This window comes from Patagioenas fasciata, chromosome 2 (assembly GCF_037038585.1).
Source record: "Patagioenas fasciata isolate bPatFas1 chromosome 2, bPatFas1.hap1, whole genome shotgun sequence".
In the NCBI taxonomy this organism is placed as follows: domain Eukaryota; kingdom Metazoa; phylum Chordata; class Aves; order Columbiformes; family Columbidae; genus Patagioenas; species Patagioenas fasciata.
The window spans coordinates 32,221,770-32,245,336 of NC_092521.1; the positions used below are offsets into that span (position 1 = coordinate 32,221,770).

The window sequence follows — 23,567 nt, forward strand, 5'->3', positions numbered from 1 at the left end:
CGAAAGGAAATATTTTACTTCATATTATTTTCTATCCCTTGTCCACCTTAGCATGCTCAGAAACAGTTGTCTATGAAGAATTGTGTTTGTGCAGCATCAAGGTAGAGAGAGAAAGGATGTTTCCTAGACCCAGAGAAAAGAGGAAGAAGGTTTAAGTTAAGGCCTTTGCAGAGGCAAGTCCACCAGCAGTCTTTTGAAAGAAGGGGAAGAGAGCAGCAATTTAACATTGTTTGCAGGATCCTGAGTCTTAAAGGTGATTTTTTTCTTCAGAAGAGTAGACTGTGGTAGGCACAGGAATGGGTTTCTCAAAAACAAACACAAGGTGGTATAAAGGGGTAATTTTCCATATCCATATGTGTAGCCACATACATGCATAGCAGCCAAGCTATCCAAGAATATGATTCAGCAAGGCTTAATAAGTGTGGCTCTCCCAGAGTGATGCATTTCAAGTCTCTATTCTTTCAAAAACACAGCTCAAACTCAAATCAGTATCAATGCTGTTTTGAAAGCACAGAGGTCAAGACCTGAAGAGCTGCAACATTTGAAAAGTTGTTCTTTATGATAAGCAAACAGTTTGAAACCTGAAACTGAAGCGTGATCAGCTGGAGGAGACAAAAGCATCAGTAGGGAAATTTTTTATAATGAGGAAATCCTTTAGTATGTTCAGTTTGCATTTTACTCTTTGCACTATTTATAGGCATTTAAGACAGGTCAAATAATTTCTAACATAAAAATACAAAAAGAAAGCCCTCACATTTGCCTTAAGTTCGAAGGCAGGAACCTTACTGACCTCTTTTGCATGTCCACATTTAAAAAGAATCTAATTAAGCAAAGAGGAAAAAAGCAAAACCAACCTTCTTCCTGAATAATCCTTTGTGACCCTAGGATCATTTTGAACACTTGGGATTGAAAAATCTGTGCTTTAGAGAGCTGTCCTTAACAACGCTGACAGCTCTCCAGTGGAGGCTAAAAAATGGCTTGCATGTACTAATATTTAATCAGCAATTGTACTGCATTACACAATCTGTCCATGACACTCAGATTTAAGATGCATTTCTAGATGCAAACCCAGGTACCCTGATGAATATAATGCCTAACAGCAATTGAGGAAGACAGGGGCAGTGCAAACCACAGTTACTTAAAATCAGTGCTAGTTACAGCTTTGAATTTGAGGGCCAAATATTGCTTTTGTCCCCAATTTCAAGCCAAACTAAAGCTCAAGTACTTAATTCTTAAGCTCCTAATGTCTCAATTCTTAATCCAAAAGAAGAAAGGGCCAAATGGAGGAAGATAGTACAGCAGACAATTTACAAGAGGAGGTGAAAGAAGCATATAAACACAGTAGAAATTCCTTGACTCTCACAGAGCACACTGACTTCAGCCAACCATAACAAATTGCACAATCACTTTAAGAGATGGCCTATTAAAAAAGCATACAGTGACATTTTATGCTCATGCCAAGAAGATTTATCCAACCAAACTGACACATATTTTCTGCAGTTCAAGCTCTTAATTCTAGCTCACAATTCTCCCTTTCACAGCAGTTGCTGAGTGCTAAGAAATGTTAGAAAAGCCTAAGAATTTGAACATACATTTCTTCCTACATGGATAAAACAAAAAAAAATACAACAAAGTGAAAGCCATGTTTTCTTTATATGTGCATAAATACACAGGTATGAGCAAAAGAAGAAACAGAAACACTTACTACCATACAAAGAGTGCCTGAGAGGAATTCATGTTGTCAGACTACACCAGTACTTCCATACTAGACTTGAATACCTTACCTAACCCTTCAGAGACCATGTAAGCACTGAATCCCTCCTTTTTTTCTACCTGTTGGTGTATTGTGGATAATGAAAGGAACTACCAGTTGTCTGCTTACAGTAAGAATGCCCATATTAGCAGAATATTTCCTAAGACTTCCAGTTCTGAAATCCTGGCAACGCAGAAAACCTTTCAAGAATAAGAATCACCCACAAATGTTTCTGAATATCATTTTTTTTCCATAAAATGCAAGCTGTAGGTATAACTTCAAAAAGGAAGAAGGCAACGAAATCTAAAGCAACAGAAAAAACACATATATCTCATAGTCACTATTGAAGTGCCTTGTTCAAGTAAAAACTAAACTTCAGAAATAAAGACAATAAAATAATTAAGTAACTGAGGACCTATGAAAAGACGTATAAGCAGATCATGGTAAGAAAGCGCATAAAAATAAACTCAAGTGGACCCTGAGACCGAGCAGGAAGAAACAAACAACATTAAGTTTCCCCTGGCAAAAAAAGACAAAATAACCTCCTTTAGAACCATTATTAACCTTTATAACCATTATTCCTCCTAGCAAAGATCTTGGGATATTGACAGCCAGTTGTAAGCTTCCACCCTATCCCAATTAAAAATGTCAACCTTTGAACCTAGATGAAAGTGAGAATGACCATAACACCAGGGAAAATTAGTAGATACCATGAAGGTTTCCTATAGAACAGCTTGAGTGTTCAGGGTCAGGGAACTTTGAAAATGACCTCATCTATCCATGTAAATATACACAGGTATACCTGCTGAGATGAGTACCATTAAATACTTGCTCCATCTGCATAACTACTTGCATCTAGACATACTTACAAGTAGAGTCTGTGAGCTTAGCAGATTTTGTATAAGCTGTACAAGAACTGCCTCATTTCCAAATGTTTGTCCATTTTAACAAATTATTTGTATCTAAAATAATTAGCTTCAAAGAATCACCTGTAATGGGTTGACCTTGGCTGGCTGCCAGATGCCAACCCAACCACTCTCACACTACCCCTGAGCGGAGAAAATAAGATGAAGAAGCCAGTGAATCAAGATAAAGACAGGCAGATCTATTACCCATTACCAGTGCTGGCAAAACAGATTTGAATTTGGGGAAATTAATTTACTGCCAATTGAATTATGTTTGGATTGTGAGAAATAAAAACAAGTTAAAACAACACCTTCCCTCCATCCCCCTCTTCTTCCCATGCTCTGCTTCACTCTCTCAGCTTCCATCCTCCAGATGGGGAACAGGAGGTTGCAGTCAGGTCAGTCTGTAACAGCTCCTCTCTGCTGCTCCTTCCTCCTCTCACTTTTCCCCTGCTCCAGCACTGGTCCTTTCTCCCTGGGCTGTGGTTCTTTTCAGGAAGCCACCAGACAGCCCTGGTATGGCACACAGTGCCAGGCAAATAACTGCTCCATGGTGGTCATCTCCAGAGGTTGCACGTGAACTTCTGCCCAAGTGCCTGGAGCAACTCTTCCTCTTGTTCCTTCTTCAACCACCGTGTTCCCTCTGCTGTTTCTTACTCTTGGTTTCCTCCTCCTCTACGTGTGTGGTGGTTTTTGTCCCCTTTCTTAAATATGAGGTGCCCCCGTCCTGGCTGAGGGCCTCAGCCGTGCCCTGCAGTGGGTCCACGGGGCTGGCTGGAACCAGTTGTGTCCAGCATGGGGCAGCCCCCGCCTCTCCTCAGAGGCCCCTGCAGCCACCTCATTGTCAGCGCCTGGGCACCGACACCAATAAAATTCATATTCACCACAAGATACTAAGTGGATATAGATGGCCATAAGAAGTACTTATTACGCCTTCCTATGCCTCCCTTGAACTTCACTAATTGCCAACACTGCTGTTCTGTCACTTTCTTTCACCAAAGTCTGGGGAATCACAGGCATGCAATGATCCCATCACTTACACATTCCTGATAACCCCCAGCTGATAAGAGGCAGGCTCTTTCCAAGCAAAGGCCACATTGCAAGTATGCTAATATAATGAGGGACAAATAATGAGGCACTATTCTCTGCTTGCCAGCCTTCACCATCACAGACCAGGAAAATACCAGTGCTCTCAAAGATCATGATCACTGTAGCCGTGACTTTTACAGACACCAGAAGCAATGTGATTTTGACCAAGACTGAAGCTCTTGTTTTACATGAGAGAGAACAAGGAATCTTTTCTCTGTTACTTTAAATAACTTAAATATGAGATTAACTTTGACATTTTTAGGTTTCTATACCAAGAAAGGTAGAGGAGGAGTATACACCAGCTTTTCAAGACTATAGACTACTTCCAAGAAAGCAATCACCGTGGAAACAAAATTAGAAGTTTTTTTCCAAGATCACCCCACATTACTCAGTTGAATTAATGCCTCTCAGAAGAAGTGCCGAGGATGCAAGCATATTGCAAGACGAGACATGTTTGTTTGTGGGTTTACTCTATGTATTGATTAGCTTGTTTAAAAAAAGTAAATACTCCACAAGAACAATAGGTAAAAAGACAACATTTGCCCATATCCAAATAACATACCAAGTTTCGGTGAATGAGCACAGTATGTAAAAACCAGTATTTTCAGTTTCCGGTGATCAGTATGAGATACTACAAAGGACCTCATGTTTCAGAAATTAGTAAGAACCAGCCTTTAAAAGTATTCTGGACTAAGTAGTAAAATCAACTAGCAAACTCAAGCTTCTTATCTCTTCTGAAAATTTGACTTAATGTAATGTTCAAATGTAGCACACCACTCATGAATTTCGAAGATACGGTACAAACTTCAAGACCTGAAGTTGATAAAAAGCACTTTGATTTCAGCAGAGTCAGAAATTCACCCCTACTGTAAAAAACATTAAGGGAAGAAAGGGGTTAGGGGGAGAAGGCAAAGACATTTTTCTCTCTACTACTAAGTAATTAGTGTCCACATTTTCTAACATGACTATTTACACTGGATTCAAAGCTTTATCGAACATGTGCTTCATAGGCAAACTTTAGGTAAGTAAACTTTTACTTTGAGTGTAAGGTCTTGGAAATTTGCCATCCCAACCACCAAAAATTATCTTTTCTACTGTTCCCTTGAAAAATATTTTCCATTGCTATTGCATATCTTCTGTCTACAGCCTCCTCATGATCCAATAGGAAGAGCACCAGTATCTTCAAACAAATAGTACTGATATTTGCATGTCAGATAATATTCCATATTTTTTTCATTATAGACTCCAATGAAATCAGAGCTGAACTAAAAACAGAAAGGTGAGATGTATCTTCATTTCAGCAAAACTTTTAAGCACAGTCTGAGTGAAATAACATTCAGATGAGAGAGATCTTAACTATATCCTGCTCGGCTTCAGTGTTTGTATTAAATCTTTTTTTCCAAAATGCCCCTTTTCCCCTAAGCAACTTGCTTGTTAACCCTTTGTCAAGAATATCTCTAGGTCTGACTTTCAGATTCAAGCAATGTTTTCCCCTCTTTTGTATTCTGCCACTCCTTTTGCTCAGTTTCCTACAGGGATTATTCAAATATTAACACTCAAATATTAAAATCAATGAAAATTTTAAATATTTAATTCTCTAATTATTATTAATTATAAATTTTTAAAAGTTTACACATGCAACACACTTAAAAAAAATAATCTGGAAGGCTAACTGAAATACAAAACCTTTTTCCCAGAGCTGACCTTTGGATGAAGACTCACACACTCTGAGCACTTCACTTCTTTTTGAGGCACTGCTGCATCCACGTCTTAACATGTGTGCCCTCCTTTCCACAGAGCTATTTCGCATGATGTCATTACTGGAATAACACATTTGTATCCATACAGCAGTGATCTACATGCACCAAGATGTTTTTTTGCGATCACTAGAAATCTTTTAGCCATTTGACTTATATGCAAAATGACGTGAACTTACCTATAAAGTCAAAGGGAATTTGGCTGTTTGCCTGAAACTCCACATCACATCACATCATGCAATTATTCTTTAGTCCATTTAAGCTATTTTAGAGTAAATTATTCTTCTGCTTGGCATACCTCAGTATACTACTTAAGGGACTACCAAAGCTAATAGGTTCAACAGAAAATAAAAATAAACTTGATCAAATTTTCCCAATTAAAAAAATAAATATAGAATAATTTTTTTCTATTCTTAAAAACCATAAAACTGGACTGCAGGGAGTGTGTAAAGCTGAGCAGGTTCTCCTAGTCTGACAACTGAAACAGGATATTACTTGAAAACAGGATTGAAATGAAGAGCTATGTCATTCTCATCACAAAAATAGTAGCACAGAATAAAGGCAGACACCACATTCACCTTAGGACAACAAGCAGAAAGAAGGGGGGTTTATTTAAAAACTCAAACAAACAAAACCACCAAAACAAACAAATCAACCCCAAACCAAACCGCCCATACTCCCAAGAAAAAAACAACCTCACCTCTCCCACTCATCAGACACAACACAAAACAAATGTTTCTTACTCAATTAATCTTATTTGAAACAATTTCAGTCAACTTTCCAGTTAAATGATAACTTGAAGGAAAAAAAAGAACAACAAAACCAAAAAGACCACCACTCACAGAAAAACCCCAGATAAGCTAAAAAAACCAAACTACCACCTCTAATTTGGTTAAATACAGAGGGTGATTACATTACCAACAAAGGCAAACTGGTTTAGTTTGACTATTAAGCATGTAATCAAATACTCCAGTGAGCTCTAATGTTACCACAAAGCTTTTATGAAGCTCCATAGTGTTATGTCGCTCAGATATTACAACAGCAACACAACAGAGCTAAGTCTTACAACTCAGACAATTTTTGCTCTATTCAGCTTCATACTGTTTTTTCTTCAGCACTCTTCCTATTAATCTTGGGCACTCTAAAACAACAATAACAGGGCCAAGGAGTTCCAGAAACAGAACCATACCTGATACTAGATAAGGAAAAGGTTCGTTCTTGGAAACAAAAGGTTGATGAAATACATCTAGAAAAATAAGTAGCTTTAAGTCAGCTCACATGCTTCATTAAGAAAATTACTCTCAGTATGCTATTATAAGGCTGAATATCTTTTTCTTCAAAACACACAGATGAAAACATGCTATGTTGCAAGGCTATTTCTATTTGCTGTGAAGAAGTCTCAAAAATATTGTGTTGATCATGGTTAACACCAAACAGATCCACATTGAATTTAGGAGCTATAATCTATGCTATTTTTGTTATAAGAAAGCAATAATTCTAATAGGTAAAAGCAAAGCATAAACTAAAATAGTGCAGGATGATTAAACAAAAAAACCTGTGCTCTATATGAAGTGATTACTTTATGTTATCACACTAGGAACATAACCTGCAAACATACCTTATTTTCTGATTCCCAGAAAAAAAGGTGTTATCTTTTTCCAGAACAAGTATTTTTCATTACCTTTCCTTAAGAAGCCTGTGCAGAAAGACTTTGGCACTTGCTGAAAGTGAATACACATCAGGAAAGGAAGCTACAAGGTCTCCTGGAACAGAGTTGGTAACACTCACAAAAATGAACAAACAAAACAACCACCACAACACTACCACCACAAACAAACACACACACAAAAAACAAACCAAACCAGTACAAAATCATGAACTTCTACACTCTTTGCTTGATTTCTGTTGTTTCTTGTCCCACACCAGTGCAGTTTGAATGATGTACTGTTATTTATTTAAATTAATTTACTTCCCAGGTTGGGTTTCAATTTCACAGATTTCAGTATGTGATGGAACTTTTCTTGAATATCTTCTAGGTGGGTGAATTTGACAGAAGGATAAATTTAGTTTGCAATGCCTGTTGTCACACGTCACCAGAGTAAGGTAATTAAATTATGACAAATTCATTGACACTTAAATATAGAATTGCTTATTTGGTTTACATCTCATTGTTTTAGTGAGAATTTCACTTTGTGTGGCAGCTTTAAGGGAAACAGAAGCACAAAGAACACTCTGGTCATGCCTCACAGGTTACAGAGAATACCAGCTTGCCATAGCTCTGTTCCTCAAGTAGAAGTTCAAGAACCATATCATCTTGGCAACTGAGTATTGTTCTACTGCATTTGGAAACTTTCTGTGGGGCAAGTCTCTTGCATGATATTATTCCTGTGAAATAAGCACTGAATGACTGAAAAGCTTGTCTTGTGCTAGAATGACTTCCAGAACTGCTCGTAAATTTTACTGCACAGTCAATTAAAGACAACAAACATAATTTAGGTAGCATGATCCAGAAGTGGAGTCTTCCTCTTTTTTAGCAAATAAATCACAGTCTACAGACTCAGGCATTCTCTTGTCTGCAAAACAGCACAGAACCAGAAGTAAAGCAATTGTGCTTATACACAATAAACCAGTTTAAACACATCTTTTATACTGGTAGTTCTGTCCTCTGCTTGGACATGGGTTCAGATTCCTCAACTGAGGTTGAGGACAGTCTGGAGTTCAGGTCTCCTCCCTCCTTGGCATGACGCTATTATATGTCAGATAACTTATCTCCACACAGAAGGTATTAAGTTAAACTCAGATCCTGAGTCAGGACTCATAGGTCTGTACAGGCATACCCAGTAAATAACAGATCTCTCTGAATCATAGAAAAACTTTGGCTGGAAGGGACATCTGGAGGCCATGAAGTCAAACAACTACTTGCTCAAAGCTAAGCTAAATTCAAACTTCAGTCTGGTTGCTCAGGGACTCGAGATGAATTTTGAGTATCTCTAAGGATGGAGGCTCCCCAGGCATGTTGGACAACCCATAACAGTGCTAAACCATTCTCACAATGAAAGATCTCTCTTTCATGTAGTTAGAATTTCTCTCAGTACAACTTGTGACCATTGCCACCTACCCTTTTGCTGTACACCTCCAAAAAAAAAAGCCTACATCATTTCTATTACCCCTCCTTGAGTAGTGCAGTTAATTTTCCTTGTAGCATCTTCTCCTTACTGAACAAACTTGGCTCCCTCAGCCCCTACTCATAGATCATGTGTTCCAGCCTCATAATGGTTTTGGTAGCCTCCACTAAGCTTGAGTTGGTGTGTCAATATCCCTTTTGTACCCAGTGGTCCAAATGACGGCAATGGCACACTGCTGCCTCGTTCTTAGTGAGTTTAGGATCAGGGAGTCCTAGTTACCAGATCACAAACAGTCTTAGGTGAGAGACAGATGGTATACGCATAGAAAGAGAAAGAGTCTGGTAAGCTGTTCGAGATGCTTATAGTTTTTAAATAAAATAGGAAAGATTACAGTCTTGAATTCAGTTTTCTAAAAGGTACATGTATTAATAGTTCCTGGATATTTTCTCAGCTCAGGAGCCCAGTCTCATTAAAAACACTGTAGAAGCAAAGAGTACTGGTTGACAGAAACATGGTTTAATCCATAATTAGCGAGTTTAAAAAGCTGCCACTGTCACCATGTCACAGGTGAGATACAGCCCTCATATGCACATTTGAGTCTTGGCAGATGATCCCCTGGCATTAGTTTTGCCTGTAGTAGACTTGCTTGTTCCTGATATATAATACAAGTAAGTAGATATTTTTCCTGTAATCACATTATCTGCATAGAGTACAAAAATCAGATTTTAGCCCTTTACTTGCTGGAGGACAACAGCCCAGGTTTAGACTCAAGTTGATACTCTTTCGTGTTCTGGTATGATTCAAAACACTAACATCACAGGCCAAAGCCATTAATTTACAAATGATTGATCTACAACACTAATCCACAAAGGATGAGAATTTTAATTCTTTGCATGGCAATCTGTCTTCTCAGCTTGTGGTCTCAGGCAGAGACTACCTATATATCTGCTCACAGGCCTAAAACTTAAGCAGACTGCCTGCATGAACCAGGCACTGAAAGACCCAACTGTGAGATGAAGACAGCATGTTTTAAATCACAGTCTGTGTAATTAGGCACAGTAAAGGCCACCTTCTCTTTTGGAGAAAGACCTGTTAATTACTTTGCTGTCTGCCTTTTGCTGCTGTTTCTTGTCCTAAAGGACAAGCTGCCCTTTACCTCTTTCTCTTCCCCCTGCTCAGTCTAATCCCCCTTTGGAAAAGGGGACCAATATCTACTCCTTCCCTCTCCAGATACCAATATTCAATTAGCAACATGCCTCCTGATATTTTTTTTTTAAGCCCAAAACACTGCTACACATTGAGTAACCATTAAGATTTGATTAATTAAGGTTGCAAAAAGTAGCAGTATAATCTGATACAAAATTAATGCAAAGCATTCTCAGGATACCAGCTTTAATTAACTTTACTGGAGAATTTTCACTGGTTGAATTCTCATCAGATTGGGTCCATAAGGCCAGAAATATTTAATTTCTCAAGAGAAGATGAAGTTTTTGCATATTTAACTGCTAAATTTGCAAGAATATACATTCTTTGGCCTTGAGCTTGACAAGAGCTTGAAAGAGAAACACTGCTATGTATTTTGCTACTAACACATACACATACTCTACCTAATAAAGTCTTACACATACCTCTGATCTACAAGCTGGGTAGCACACTACAGGAGGCAGAATGACGATCACCATTATAAACTGGCACACTAGAGAAAGCCTTAGGAATACACAGGGCAATCAGGCATTGAAATAAGATCTTAATTTAAAATAAATTTTTGAAGCAGTAAAAGAAATTTTAAAAAAAGTAGTAAGAAATTCCATCTGTTAGCAGTATCTGGAAAAAAATGACATCATAATGCATTTTTGCAGTGAGCTTTCCTCATTAGTATACTGCAATTATGAAAGCCTTTGAGTGAATTTGCTTTTAAACTATAAATTTGTAAAAGAAGCTAGGAAAAAAAAAAAGGCAGTAGATGTATAGTATGAAGCAATCACTCAGATGTATGGTCCAGAGGACAGAGCTGACATTCATATCTGTCCTTTGAGAGAAAACAAAAAGGAGAGGTATACAATAACAGTGAGCTGGGATTGCTAGAGGCTGAAGACAAAGAATTCTACAAAGGTAACGCTTATACAGAGATCTGGCCACAGCACTGAAAACCGAGTAATTTATGAATTAAAGGGTTTTTTGTTATTTTGTTGTTGTTTTATATTTTTTAAAAGCTGCTTCGCAGAGACTCATCAAATTATTTTACTCATAAAATTTTTCCATATTTCTTCATCTTGTGTTTCTCATGCCATTTTCAATAATTAATGTTAGCATCCTCTGACTGCAACTTACACAAGAGGTTCTCTTCATGCTACTAGACAACACACATATTGCACAGCTGGCAGTCTTCTGTTTTCACAGCAGTCAAGTCTTCATTATATTTACTACACAAAAAGTAAGGAAGATAATGTGACATTAAGTCCCCCTCTTGAATTTTAGGCAACATGCTGATGTCTGGAAGAATCTTACCCTGTTGTAGATGGAACAAGGAGCTGTAATGGAGAACAGTCTGTACCAAAGTTCAAAATGCAAAAAAAACATAAATAAAAAGTTCATATTGTCCAGTACAAACAAAGTAAAAAGAACCAACACACACAATGCAATCACAAGGAATTAATGAGGTATAAAACATTTAAAAGGCAAACAAAGTGATGAGTCACATGGAAAGAAACAAAAATCAATGTTTCAACAATTTCATAGTTTTTTAGTAAGAAAGTGATCATTTTGGTGGATTTAATACATAAATTTGCAATGAACATGAAGACACATGCATCACATATAAGTGGCCAAAAAAACCCACTAGTCATACAGGTCTTTAAGATGGCCTGCAAGAACTCATAATCCTCTTTGTACTGTCCCTGTCATTTAATAAACATGATTATTGAGCCTTATGAAGAGCTAATTTAGGGTACTGTTGACAAATTTGCTATATTTAAACAACCATCTGACTACCAACACTTCTGAACAAGTAAACTTAATTTTCATTTCTTTGATTTCAAAGTTCTATTTCAATATGAAGGTTGAAAATTTCTATGTCAAGGTAAGTTATTGATAGAAAAACATAATTTTTCATTGGTAAAAATATGGAAGCTGTATGAAATCATGTAGAGCTCCAGATAAGCAACCTGATCTAGTTGAAGATGTCCCTGCGCATTGCAGAGGGGTTGGACTAGATGACCTTTGAAGGTCCCTCACAACCCAAACTATTCTATGATTCTATCTTTATAGATAGAATCTATCACTTCTGAATTATCTTTTTACTTTCTACTGGAGGAAAAACTTCCCCCTAGCTTTTCTTTGTTGGTGTGGGGGGAGGTGAGAGAGGAGAGAGAAAGGGTAAAGGAACAACTACAAACATTGTGGACCATTGCATAGACTGAGCAATAAAGGGAAAACCAGATATTCTTCATCAGATAGATACTCATCAGTATTTTCTGAGCAGATAAGTCTCTTGTAACTACTCAATTTCTTAGAAATCTTTTCACGGTGAACACGGTGAATCTGTGTTGCCTGGCATCTGGAACTAAATAGCAAACCTAGCAGGTAACATACAAGAGGTGTTTGAGTTGGTAGACATGAAACAGCACTAACTTCAGTTTTCACCAGTTTTCACCAGTTTTCACAAAATACACTATTAAGCCTATTTCCTTTAGCTAAACTTGTAACCTCCAAAATATATAAAGCCAGTGTGTCAGGGTCACTTTAAAATCACCTTTTTTCAGTAACTATCGGTGATTCGCATTAATTATAATCCTGTCCTTCAAAGCCATAAATGAATAGTTTTCTCTGCTGTTTTGCCTGGGATTCATATCAGACCAACAGACCTTGGTAACCAAGTCATTGTATTTATCCTTTTTAATAAAAAATACTATATTATCTTTCTTTTGACTCCTGTAATTTCCTTGCTATTCCAAAATACTCAACTGAAGAGTACAGGACCATCAAAGAAGGAATGGTGACCAGTTTAAATTTGGGTGGGGCCACTGGGTTTTTTTGAGCCAGTTGTACCCAACAATGTGGGACAAAAAAATTTCACTTTTTCGGTAGCTTATATAAGCACAGTAACAGAAACAGACTGTCAACTTGGTTACAGATGCCATTAGAAGATGAGACGGATGCCACAGAAGTTCCACAGAAATAAATGGACTTCATCAAATGCTTGTAGAAAAGCCTCCCTTGGAGATAAAAAAAAAAAATCTTTCTTGCCTATGACTTCTCCTAAGAAGCTTGAGGAAGGAGTAAAAATTATTTCAGTTATTATATGAAGTATCTTGTCAGAAAGGCACTTCAAATAATGAAGACTATAAATGACAAGCTGGTAAACTACTTTATTTCTGAAATGGATTGTTTGAAGTAAAAATTCACTAAAAAAACCAAATAAAACAAAACCAAAACAAACAAAAAACCCCTACCAAACCCCTTCCCCCAAAACAAACAAACAAACAAACAAACAAATGTGCAAAACGAGTACCAGTGCCTGGCTTAGCCAGACCAAGAAGGCTAGAGGAGGACAGAAGAACAGTAAACTTAGAGAAGATACATTTGCATAGTGTGTTGTCCCAGTAAAAATACTGCTTGAGAAGCAGAGCTGCAGTCTGTAATGGATGAATGGCCATTAAAAATTGCTTCTATGAGGCACAAAAGTGATAGGAAAGAGAATTTTCTGCTTGGAAGGAAATGACTGCTGCAGCATGGTGAACCATGCTATCAGAAACCAGTACCTTTTTCTGGAGATTAGCATAAATAACTCTCTGATCTGCAATCTTATCAGTTATACAACTGTGGGAAAACAATGTTTAAATAACAGCTTTCATCCCTTACTTGCAAATGCTGCCAATGAAAATGGAAGTGCTGTAAAGTCTTTTGAGGTCTTCCATGACAAAAGGTGCTACATAAATAATGCATTTCCCCAGTATCTGAGAAAAGGGCGATAACAGACACACTTCTTGCTCTTTGGTCTGTACAGCATTTGTGTAGATGTGCAGAGTGTAGATTGAAAAGTATCTTCTTCTAGAGTGACAATTAGCTAATGCATCATATAATACAAAATATCTTCATGCAATTCCTTTCTTATGTGCTAATTTAATAATTCCCCATTATTAGCTTTGAATATATTAAAAGCCTATTGTTAAACAAACATCCAATGAATAATAAAGTATCAGTGAGGAAGTGATGTTACATGCTTAAATTTCTTATACAGTATCTGGGCTTCTCCAGGTGAATGGCTATCGTGCTCATCTTCTATAAATACCCATTCAAACATTATTTGTTCTGGAGATGTTCTGTGCATATGTTGGGGATGGGTGAATACTTTGCACCTGTTTTTCACCATTTAGATCGCTGGTTTTGCTTTTGTAAAATTCAAGAGAATATTGCTGTTGCCCCAGTCAGGCCCTAGTAGTACCGGACTAGGTATAGATACAAAAATTACCATCCAAAAGGACATGTAGCAGTGGTGGGATTATTTTTTTCTCATTGTCACTCAGAGTGAATGATACTGGCATTATACAATTCTTTACTACCTTATAATATTATAGCTGCCATTCAACAGATCAACATGTAAACTCCCTGCAGGCAAATAAACACAACAACAACAAGTTTTCAGCAAGGCATCTTAGCTATTCAGGACAACTTAGAGGAGTCCCTGTTCGGGATAAGTATTCTGCTTGGAAAACGTTTTGCTGTCTAAGAACTGAATGTAAACATTAGTAGCCTGTATATAAACAAATATATGATAAGATGGGCTTACTTCACTGACCAAAAGCTGTGGTTTCCCTAGACTTTTAAGGCATGCTGTAATCAATTTTCATAAGCTATATCTCTTTCTCAAGTCATATAGCTTCTGTATTCATGCTTACTCCACTCACATCTCCTATCATGCTTTGGTTCCACGAGACCTTAAAAATAACAGTTACTTAAAACAGAGTCTATTTTTAGTTTGGGTTTTTTGTTTGTTTTTTAAAATGAAGTGTTTCATTTTTTCACATGCTCCAATTCTTATATGCATTAGTGAATCCTGTTCTCTTTTATTGTCTGCTTGCCATGACTGTGCTCACAAACATTAGCCCAAATCGGTAAAGCTGCCATCATTCCACTATTTTAAAACAAGAGTAACACAAAACAGAGGAAGGGTTTGTGGCTGAATCCTTCTTGCTCTATAGGACAACAACACTACCATTTGTTCTTTCTTACATTGAAAATACATATTTTTGATATAAAGCTATCAACTTTTATGCCTTCTGCCAGTTCCCTCCAGTCATATAAACATATTATTGAACTGATCCCAAAATGAAAGTTAACCTAACAGGGACACAAGAGATCAGCCCAAATGAAACATTTAGTTAGTAACTGGGAAAAAATATGCATAGTAAAAACTCTAGGAAAGGAATGGAACAGAAATAGAAATTATCATGCTACTGAACAGGGTTCCTAAATTCTGACCGTTGCACTTGCAGGAAGTATATTAAAATTGATAAAGAATGAATCAGAGGTGGAACAGTCTATACATGTAGAGAGAATAAAAAGACCAAGACAACACTGTTTTTGAGGAAAGAGAATGTGATAGATACGTGAAATCATGACTCAGGAGAAACAGAAATGGAAACAATTGTTTAACATTTCTCACATCAGTACAGTTAAGAGGGCCTCCAATTACATCATCAGGCAACAAATTCTAAGGCAAAACAAAGAGACTTTATTTCTTTACACTCCACATCCACTGAAACATGTAACTGCCAAAAGATACTGTGGAGGCTGAGAACATAAATCAGACCAACCAAGCACATTCAGTGAGGACACGATACCTCCTGAGATTAAATGTAGTACTGCAAACATTATTTATGCTCCCAGAACTGCTAATCAATGCTGAGTACCAAACAGTAAAAGACTGTATCAAAAGAAGATTACTCTATTTAATTTATGCATTACTTCTGTAAGCATCCTTTGCTGGAATTTTGCCAGTGGTCTTATTTTAATAGCAGGTTTTTATTCTTACAGGCTACAACAATAATGATGTGCCACACAGTTTTTCTGAATTAGAAGAGGTTTTTGTCCATCCTATACAGTTTGAACAGGCATCTGACATTCACCGGTCTAGAATGAACAAGTATTTTTTAATTTACTAGCTATACTAAATACAAGCAATCAAGGCCATCTCCCAAGCAACACAGAAAAAAAAAGTGTCCATATATATTTCATTTTAAAAAAAGACACTTTCTAGCAGTTCCTAAGAAATTTTGCTAAACACAAATAAGACATCTTTAATTCTATTTCTTGTTATGTATTTTTTCGCAGCACATAATAGCCTCTTCTTGGAATTCACTAGCAACATGCAGATATCAGGAATTCTTCTGTGCGTCAAGTAAGCACCTTGGAATGTTTGAAAGTAGCGGAGTCTGTTTATCCTGATTGCCCTTTTAAATTTACATCTCAGTGAAGTGAGAATGATAGTGAACTGCCACTTAAAATCAATAATTTTTCTTGTGCCACTTGTGGATAGATAATGTTAAAGTAGGAATACCTTTTTAATTTCCACTTTGACCAAGTTTGGGAAAAAAAAAAAAAAAGACCAATCTAGAGAGCTACAGACCAAAAATATTAGATAGAACTCTAGAAATTCTTTGAAAGTAAAGTTGAGAATCAAAGTCACTCATTAAATTAAATAAAGAAAACAGGGAATTGACGGGAAATTTGTTTACCTAAATCTAGTTTAGAGCTGACTTTTCCATGGGAAAAAAAATATATATTAGGAGACACTCTTGATCAAGGCTCAAGTTCTGCCATTATTTACTTCCCCTTGCTTTGAAGTGTGAAAAATCTGCTTTTGAGCATTGGTCTGAAGGAGTTCACATCAGCTGAGCTCTAGACTTCTGAGTGCAGAGAATTTGTGCACTCATACTTTTTGCCGTTCTTCGGGTTGATCAGCTATCCAAACAGCAGTGGTTATTTTCACAGAACACCTTGTGCAGGATTCACTGACAGCTTTCTCATTAAGCATCATAGCTTTAACTTTCCTATGAAGTTTACTTCTCTCCTACCTACAATCAACAAATTGAGCAGACATGCTGAACAGGAACCAATTTAAGGCTGCTGCTGAAGTAATAATATCCTTTACCAATATGATCCACAGTATTTTAAGTGAGGTTTAACATGTACTATAAACAGTATCATGGAAGGGCCATTAATAAGCATCTGTGCTATTTTAAAACAACAGGTGGTGAGATAGTTTCACCACAGTTATGTGCTCACCATATGTGTAAGTGGAAATTCTGTAGGAGGTAGAAGGCAAATGAGTGAATAGTTAGCAAATACATATATATTATATTATATAATATATATATAATTATAAAGATCTATTAAGATGTATATGATCTCATTAAAGCTGCAGCACATTTTACAGGCTAGCTAACAGCTGCCGAGATAACTTTGATGTACCTTTCGGTCTTTTGGAATACTTGCTAGAACAAAGATGTGACAAAAAAAGTAGTCAAAGTAAGAGAAATTAAAATTGTATGTTGGAATTAGACCTATTTGCCTATCACATCTGATGAATAACTGGGACTATAGTGCAGAAAGGGATGCATAATTGTGCAAAGAACAGCCAGTTGCTTTGAAGTACTTCTGAACACAGAGCAGGTTAAATTGCCCATGAGTCCTCTAAAGCCAAAGAACAGCAACATAACCAATGTTTAAATTTGTTTTAATAAAGGTTACAAAACAGAACAAATTCTACTAGCCAGAACTAAACCCTGTCTGACATGGAAATTCTTCCACTGCAGCTCATCCGCAGAGTTCATGTTTTATACTTTATTCACACAGGGAAGAGGTCAGAGATACACTAGAATTATTTTACCACTGCAGAAATGCGAGCAGCTCAGAAATGCAGCTTATCTCCAGTATGACAGGGAGGACAAAAAATACTATCATATCTTATTGGTTCTACCATAAGAATTAAAGGAAGAAAACCAAAATTATTTGATCTGGCATTTGGCTGGGACATTTGCACGAGCACTTCGATGAGAGAATCCATTTTGTGTTACTTTCTCCTCTGATACGTTTATATTTAAAGACAAGGATATATACTGGAAGCATACAGATTTTGTACAGTCAGATCTTTTCTTTTATAATGTTTGAATAGTGTCATTTTGTAAGAGTATACAATATGAAGACTTTCCTGAAACTAGTCCCTCAATGCATCCCAAAACTAATACATATAAATGGATTCATGCTTGTGTTGCTGTCAGATGCAGTCCTCTTCAAGAGAAAGGCTTAAATCAGCATGCTTTTGCAAGAAACATACATGAACTCTGCACTTCTATCTCCATATTCCAGATATTAAACTCAGGGGCTCATGACCTGGGTTGTGAAGTGCTAAGGTCTAATTCAAGATACAAAGATACTTAATGCCTATCTTATTTCCACCACTAATATATTATAAATGGATAAAACTCTTAGTTCTCGTTTGCAATTGACTGGCCACTCATACAAAGATCTTCTACTGACAATAATTAAAGAGTCCAACATGAAATCCATTTGCATAGTAGGTGATAAACTTTAAGTTTATGCCTGGCATTTATTTCTCAGATAGAAAATTTTTCTCACCTAGAAATGTTAGCTAGTGCACATAAGGGGCAAACATTTGGAAAGTGTCAATACATTTCTTCTTCAGAAGAAAAAATGGTATCACTATTGTTAAAATACTCTTGATTTTTTGCACCTGCCAAAGTACATAGCCTTACATTCATTGTATAATATCTGTCCACTCACAGCCTGCTCAAGCCTTCCTTTGAGGAATTCTTAATTTGGGGAAAATAATCCAACTCAAAGCCTAGTAACAACATAACTGAAAAATTACATGCTTGCTCTGGAATGTGGTTATTTCAGTTAGTTCAAACAGCACTTAAGAACATCAGCTTTAAACATTCTCATAATAATAGAAAATATATTAACTGAACTGTTTAATTTCAGCTCTTGGAAAAGATCACAAGTGAAATCAAACCTCTGCAATTTCAAGTGCATTCAAGGTTACTAGGTTTTCCAGTTTGTTCTCCTAAAGAAAGAAGCCTTATGCAAACACACTCATCTGGCCCCTACTCATAAATTTGGACAAAGGAACCTGCTGGTTCAAAGGCTGACTGCGGCCTAGAAATCTCAAAGATAATTAAGCTCTTACAAATTCGAAGAACTAACCCAGATGAAGAGTTCCAAAATAGCAGACCCTCTGAGGAAAAGGCAGCTAAATCTCAGCTGCTACCCAGTCTGTCTGGCATCAACCAGCTGGCCAACTAGGCTGCTCTTCCAGTCAGTGGGGCTGCTGCCCCAGATTAATCACAATAAAGATGCTTTTCTTTGCTTCCCAGAGGTGTGGAAGTTACTGTAACAGGAAGAGGAGTCCTGCAAGAGAAGTCTGTAGGAAGCAGATTTACATCAGTTACACCATTGAACTAAATTCACACTGATAATTAGATATACATATTTTCTATGGACACATGCACTCTTGCGTTTTACATGATTACACAATCTGTCTTTGGAGTACACATAAGATAAAAACAAAAGCAATTCAAGGTTTCAGAGTGAAAGCAATCAGATGTACATTCACATCTATGATAGTGTATGGCTCTTGGTCAACTACTCCACCACACTGTTTAAAAAAAATGTTAACTAACAGTGTTTTGAAATGTTATTTAGGCTTGCCAAGAAGCACAAACAGCTAAATTTACTATGCTAACAATGTGTCAACCTTAATGAGTATTCATACTACCCTGTTTTTGCAACAACAGAATGGGAGACCTTTACTTGGTGCTCTCTTCAGTGAAGGAATTTACTTCATACAGAATGGGCAGGCTAATATGAGAAGTATCTGAACTCGGCTACATGGTTTCTTGCAATTAGAGAAGAAATCAGCAAATGACTACAACATTGCAACCCCTGAAACAGCCAGCCATGCTCTTTTCTAGAAAGCAAATAAACAGTAGAGAGGTCATAACTCAGACTCCCAAGTGTTTTACAGGAACAAAGTAAATGTTTGGTAAAGAGAGATATAGGCTTGATGGAATTAGAGTTTTTTTTCTTGCTTGAAATGCATACATTGGATATGCCATGGAATGCTTAAAAGGAACAAGCTTATATGGGGTCATCATTAATGACTGCTCTTCAAAGCAAAGATTTGTCTGTTGAACTGACGCCTAATACTGCAATTTGCCAGTCACCTTGTTCCAGCCTTGTGAAGCCTCAATTGTCTTTGATACACGTTTCCCATCCCTGTAGCCATCATTTGCCTTCTGCATACTCAGCATTAGTACTGAGGCAAATACACGTATTTAAACACCTTCCCAGAAATAATGAGAACAGACCAAGCAACTGCCTGTTACCTCCCTAAGTATTACTTTTATCACTCTAGCACCATGACCAGAGGCTTCAACAACAACTGGGAATCCCACAGCTATGTGAGCTGGTCTGTGAATACATAAGGTAACAGGATCTTTTAAGACGAACATACAAGTAAACAGACATTGAATAAAATAACCTTCAGCTTCCCATATCCTGCTTCCTTATTTTTTTTCCTTAAGGACAGATGAATACCTTCTCCTTTTCTTCCTAGAGGCACAATCATTGTTTTCACTTCCAAAACAAACCACGTAGAGCCATTAATCACTACTACCTGCAGATAGTGCTCATTCTAATGACCTGCCCCTGCACGCCAACCCCAGCCTCCTGTATTGACATGCCTGCTTTAGAGTAACCTTTTTTAGAGCCAAGCAAAGAAAAAAAAAACCTCCAAATCACTAACATATCAGACAGGGATGTAGGCCAGGCATATTTTCCCCTCCTATTCAATTCTGAAAGACCCTTCATCAAATGTTAAGACCTGTGTCTGTGTCACAAACAATGTGCAATGTCAATGGCCAAGCTACAATGCTGCATGTACTTCTGTTTTTCCACTTCTACAGGTGACATGATGGAAGAGCAACTCACTAATTCTTCCATTTAGCAAACAAAGGCATTCGAATTTTGCTTCTATTTTGTTTGCCCCAAACCTTGGGCTAGATGATAAAAATGGAAAACAAACAAACAAAACCAACATAGACAGAAGTCCCTGAAAAAGTCAACAGAATCCATTTTGGTAAAACGGCTGGTTCTCCAACTTCTGCACTCCCTTTAGTCTCCTGTGAAGCGGCTTCCAAATCCAAGAATGTAAATGAGATGACATCCTTTTTGCTTCTGTTCCCCTGAAATCTTCCTGCCCCAAGATGTCTTCCCCGCCACTTGAGGAACGCACACGGTGCTGGGGCGCGCAGAGCGCAGCCGGAGCGCAGCCCTGCACCTGTCGCAGAGCCTCCGCGCCCGTCCCGCGATGCGCCACACACAAAATGCCCCCTCCCCGGGACCGGATCCCTTCGTTCAAGGGTGAGGAGAGCAGCCCGGGCTGCTGAGCGGAGAGCTGGCACCGAGCCACTGCACATTCTGGCAACGAAAGATAAAATGCAACACTGTGGCGCTTCTGAGAGGGCAGCCCGCCTGCTGTTGGAGGGAAACGGGGGAGAAAGAAGGAGAAGGACGCCGGACGCCCAAGCGCAGCTCCAGACGCTGCCTGCGCGCACGCAGCACGGCGGCTGTTTCCCGGGCCGCCGGCCCGGCCTTCCCCGTGCTAGCAGCGGGCAGGCAGCGGCACCGGCAGCTGGGTGAGCCGAGGCAGGCGGTTCGCAGCGGCAGCGCTGTGGCTCCCCAGCCGCGCAGCGCCGCAGCGTTCAGCTGCCCGCCCCCGCACACACCGCCGGCAGCTCCCGCTCACCTTTCCAGCGACCGGCTCAGCGCATCTTCCTCCCTGCCTCCCGCAGCGGCTGCTCTTGGCGGCCTAGAGCCCCTGGGCTCGGCGGAGCAGGGTGCCCGGCGCTGCCCCTCCCTCAGCCGGTGGCAGCTCCCGCTGTCACTTCACCCCCACATCCCGCCGCCGACAGCGGCGGCAGCTGCTGCTCCTAAATTCACAGCGCTCCGGCGGCATGAAGTCATCCTCCCCGCCCCCTGCCCGGGCCGCCGCACTCCGCTCCCGCCGCGGAGGGGGAGACGGCCTTTCCGCCCGAGGCCCTGGCGCTCCAGCGGCACCCGAGGGGCTGGCACTCCCGCGGTGCTACACGCACCCTACTGCCCGGGAGTCTGCGAGAGGCGGCAGGGTGCCCCGGCGGCGCGGCTGCCGGCCGAGGGTCCCTCCCCGGGCACGGCGGCAGGATGGGCCGCTCCGCCCCGCGCCAGCCCCTACCCGCCTCGGGAGTCCCCTCCGCGCGCCGTGGGGAGCGCGGCACTCCCGCCCGACGGCCGGTGGCGCGCGTCCCCCTGCAACCGCCGTCCCCGTGTCCGGCACTGGGGCGTCCCCGCCGTGCCCGACCCGGCCGTACCGGGCTAAGCGGCAAGGACCGGGGGCGGGTGGGCTCCTGCAGCGCTACAGGGCTGGAGGCAAGAGAGAGCTTCCCGCCCGGAGAGCTCTGTGTGTGCGCGTCTCTGTTTTGAAGCAAAATCCGCTGTAATCCCTGCGCTTGTGTGTGGGCGCTCAGCTCTCCCCCTCGCCTCCCGGCCTCAGGGCGCGCAAGCGCTCCGCAGCCTGTGCCCCTAAAAATGCATTTGTTTCTGGGGTGGGAGCTTCTTTGCCAGTGGATCTTGCTCTGTGGCTGACGGGAGAGCAGAGGAAAGGCACTGCTTTCAAGGTCACCAGCACACGCTTCTCACTTACCAAGGGCGTCCTGATATTTTTAAGATGCACCAGTAGGCAGCATGTCTATTTTTGTTACTTACAGAGCGCTGTGCACGTGCTGGGTAGCTGGCAGGCTCATGAAGAAGGCTGGATTCCTGTCACAGTTTACAATCCCACGAACCCATCCCATGTGCAGGGCAAGCACAGCTATATTGCTGCATAAATAACACTAGTCAGTCCCGTTCAAACAGATACGCTTCGCCAAATCATCATAGTCTGAGAGAGCTTTGTACTTCACAAGCAAGAGAGGGTCGTGTCTGGTCAAGGAAAGTCCTGCCAGACAAGCTCCAAGGAAAACACAGATGTGTGCACACAGGTGTTTCCAAGGTGCTGTGACTGCTCTGTTCACTGGGTAGCCAAGTGGTGCCCCATCCAGGTTTTGGAGTAGACACAAGTTGGAAATGCTGATGTTTTCCATGGTGTTGAGGTCTGAAATTACAAGAGCTGCTTCAGTGGTCTGGGTATAGATAGGAAGGTTGTCTGTAGTAGCAGAGGAAAGCAGAAAAGGGGAGAGGAACCTCATTAAGCTGAGAATCTTGATCTCTGTGTCTCAGATGAAAGATGAGCCTGAGTTCCCTTTTGGAAATTCACTGTGTTTATTTTTTATGGTGCTTATGGTAAGACTTTTAACTGTGCCAGTATCTTTCATTTGATTCCCTGTACCTGTGCACTCCTACAGTTGCACTAGTTTTGGGCTGCTCTTGTTTACTCCCTGCCTCGAACCTCTTCTATCGACTGACATTGCAAACCTGAATGTGCAGCATTGGCAGCATTTCAACAGTGATATTTAATCTCTGTTTACAGTGTGTTAGGTTAGGTGATTAAAGGCTCATCTCCACATACACAGAGGAGCCCAGAGGCATGTGGGCAGGCAGGGGAGCCCAAGTAACTGGGTCAGAGAACAGGAGCCCCTGCCCAGGCCCTCTCAGGGCTGTCCCAGGGGAGCCTCAGGCCCAGCAGTCTACCAAAAAGCTCTATGCATCACCTCACAGGTTGAGGGGGTTACTCCCTAGGGGTACAGGACACTTTGCGGTATGCTTTATAGGAAGAGCATTTTGGGATTGTACAGGCTTATTATGGGATGTTTAGGGCAAGAACCAAAGGCGGGGAAAGGAAGAGATCAAAGTGACATGGGAATGATCAAGTGTGGGAAAA

The 23,567-nt window shown here is 39.8% G+C and overlaps 1 protein-coding gene across 3 annotated transcripts in view; it reads right to left on the reverse strand.

The window, feature by feature from the left end:
- PKIA (cAMP-dependent protein kinase inhibitor alpha) overlaps window positions 1-22,202 on the reverse strand; it is a 39,089-nt gene extending 16,887 nt beyond the window's left edge. For 2 of the 3 annotated variants that reach the window (XR_011737389.1, XM_065831912.2), the window contains exon 1: window positions 21,459-21,856. The gene's annotated coding sequence lies outside the window, so the exon portion shown is untranslated. Of the gene's footprint in view, window positions 1-21,458; window positions 21,857-22,059 lie in introns of those variants that run through there. The other variant, XM_071803990.1, reaches the window with a different exon arrangement.
- Window positions 22,203-23,567: the final 1,365 nt, after the last annotated feature.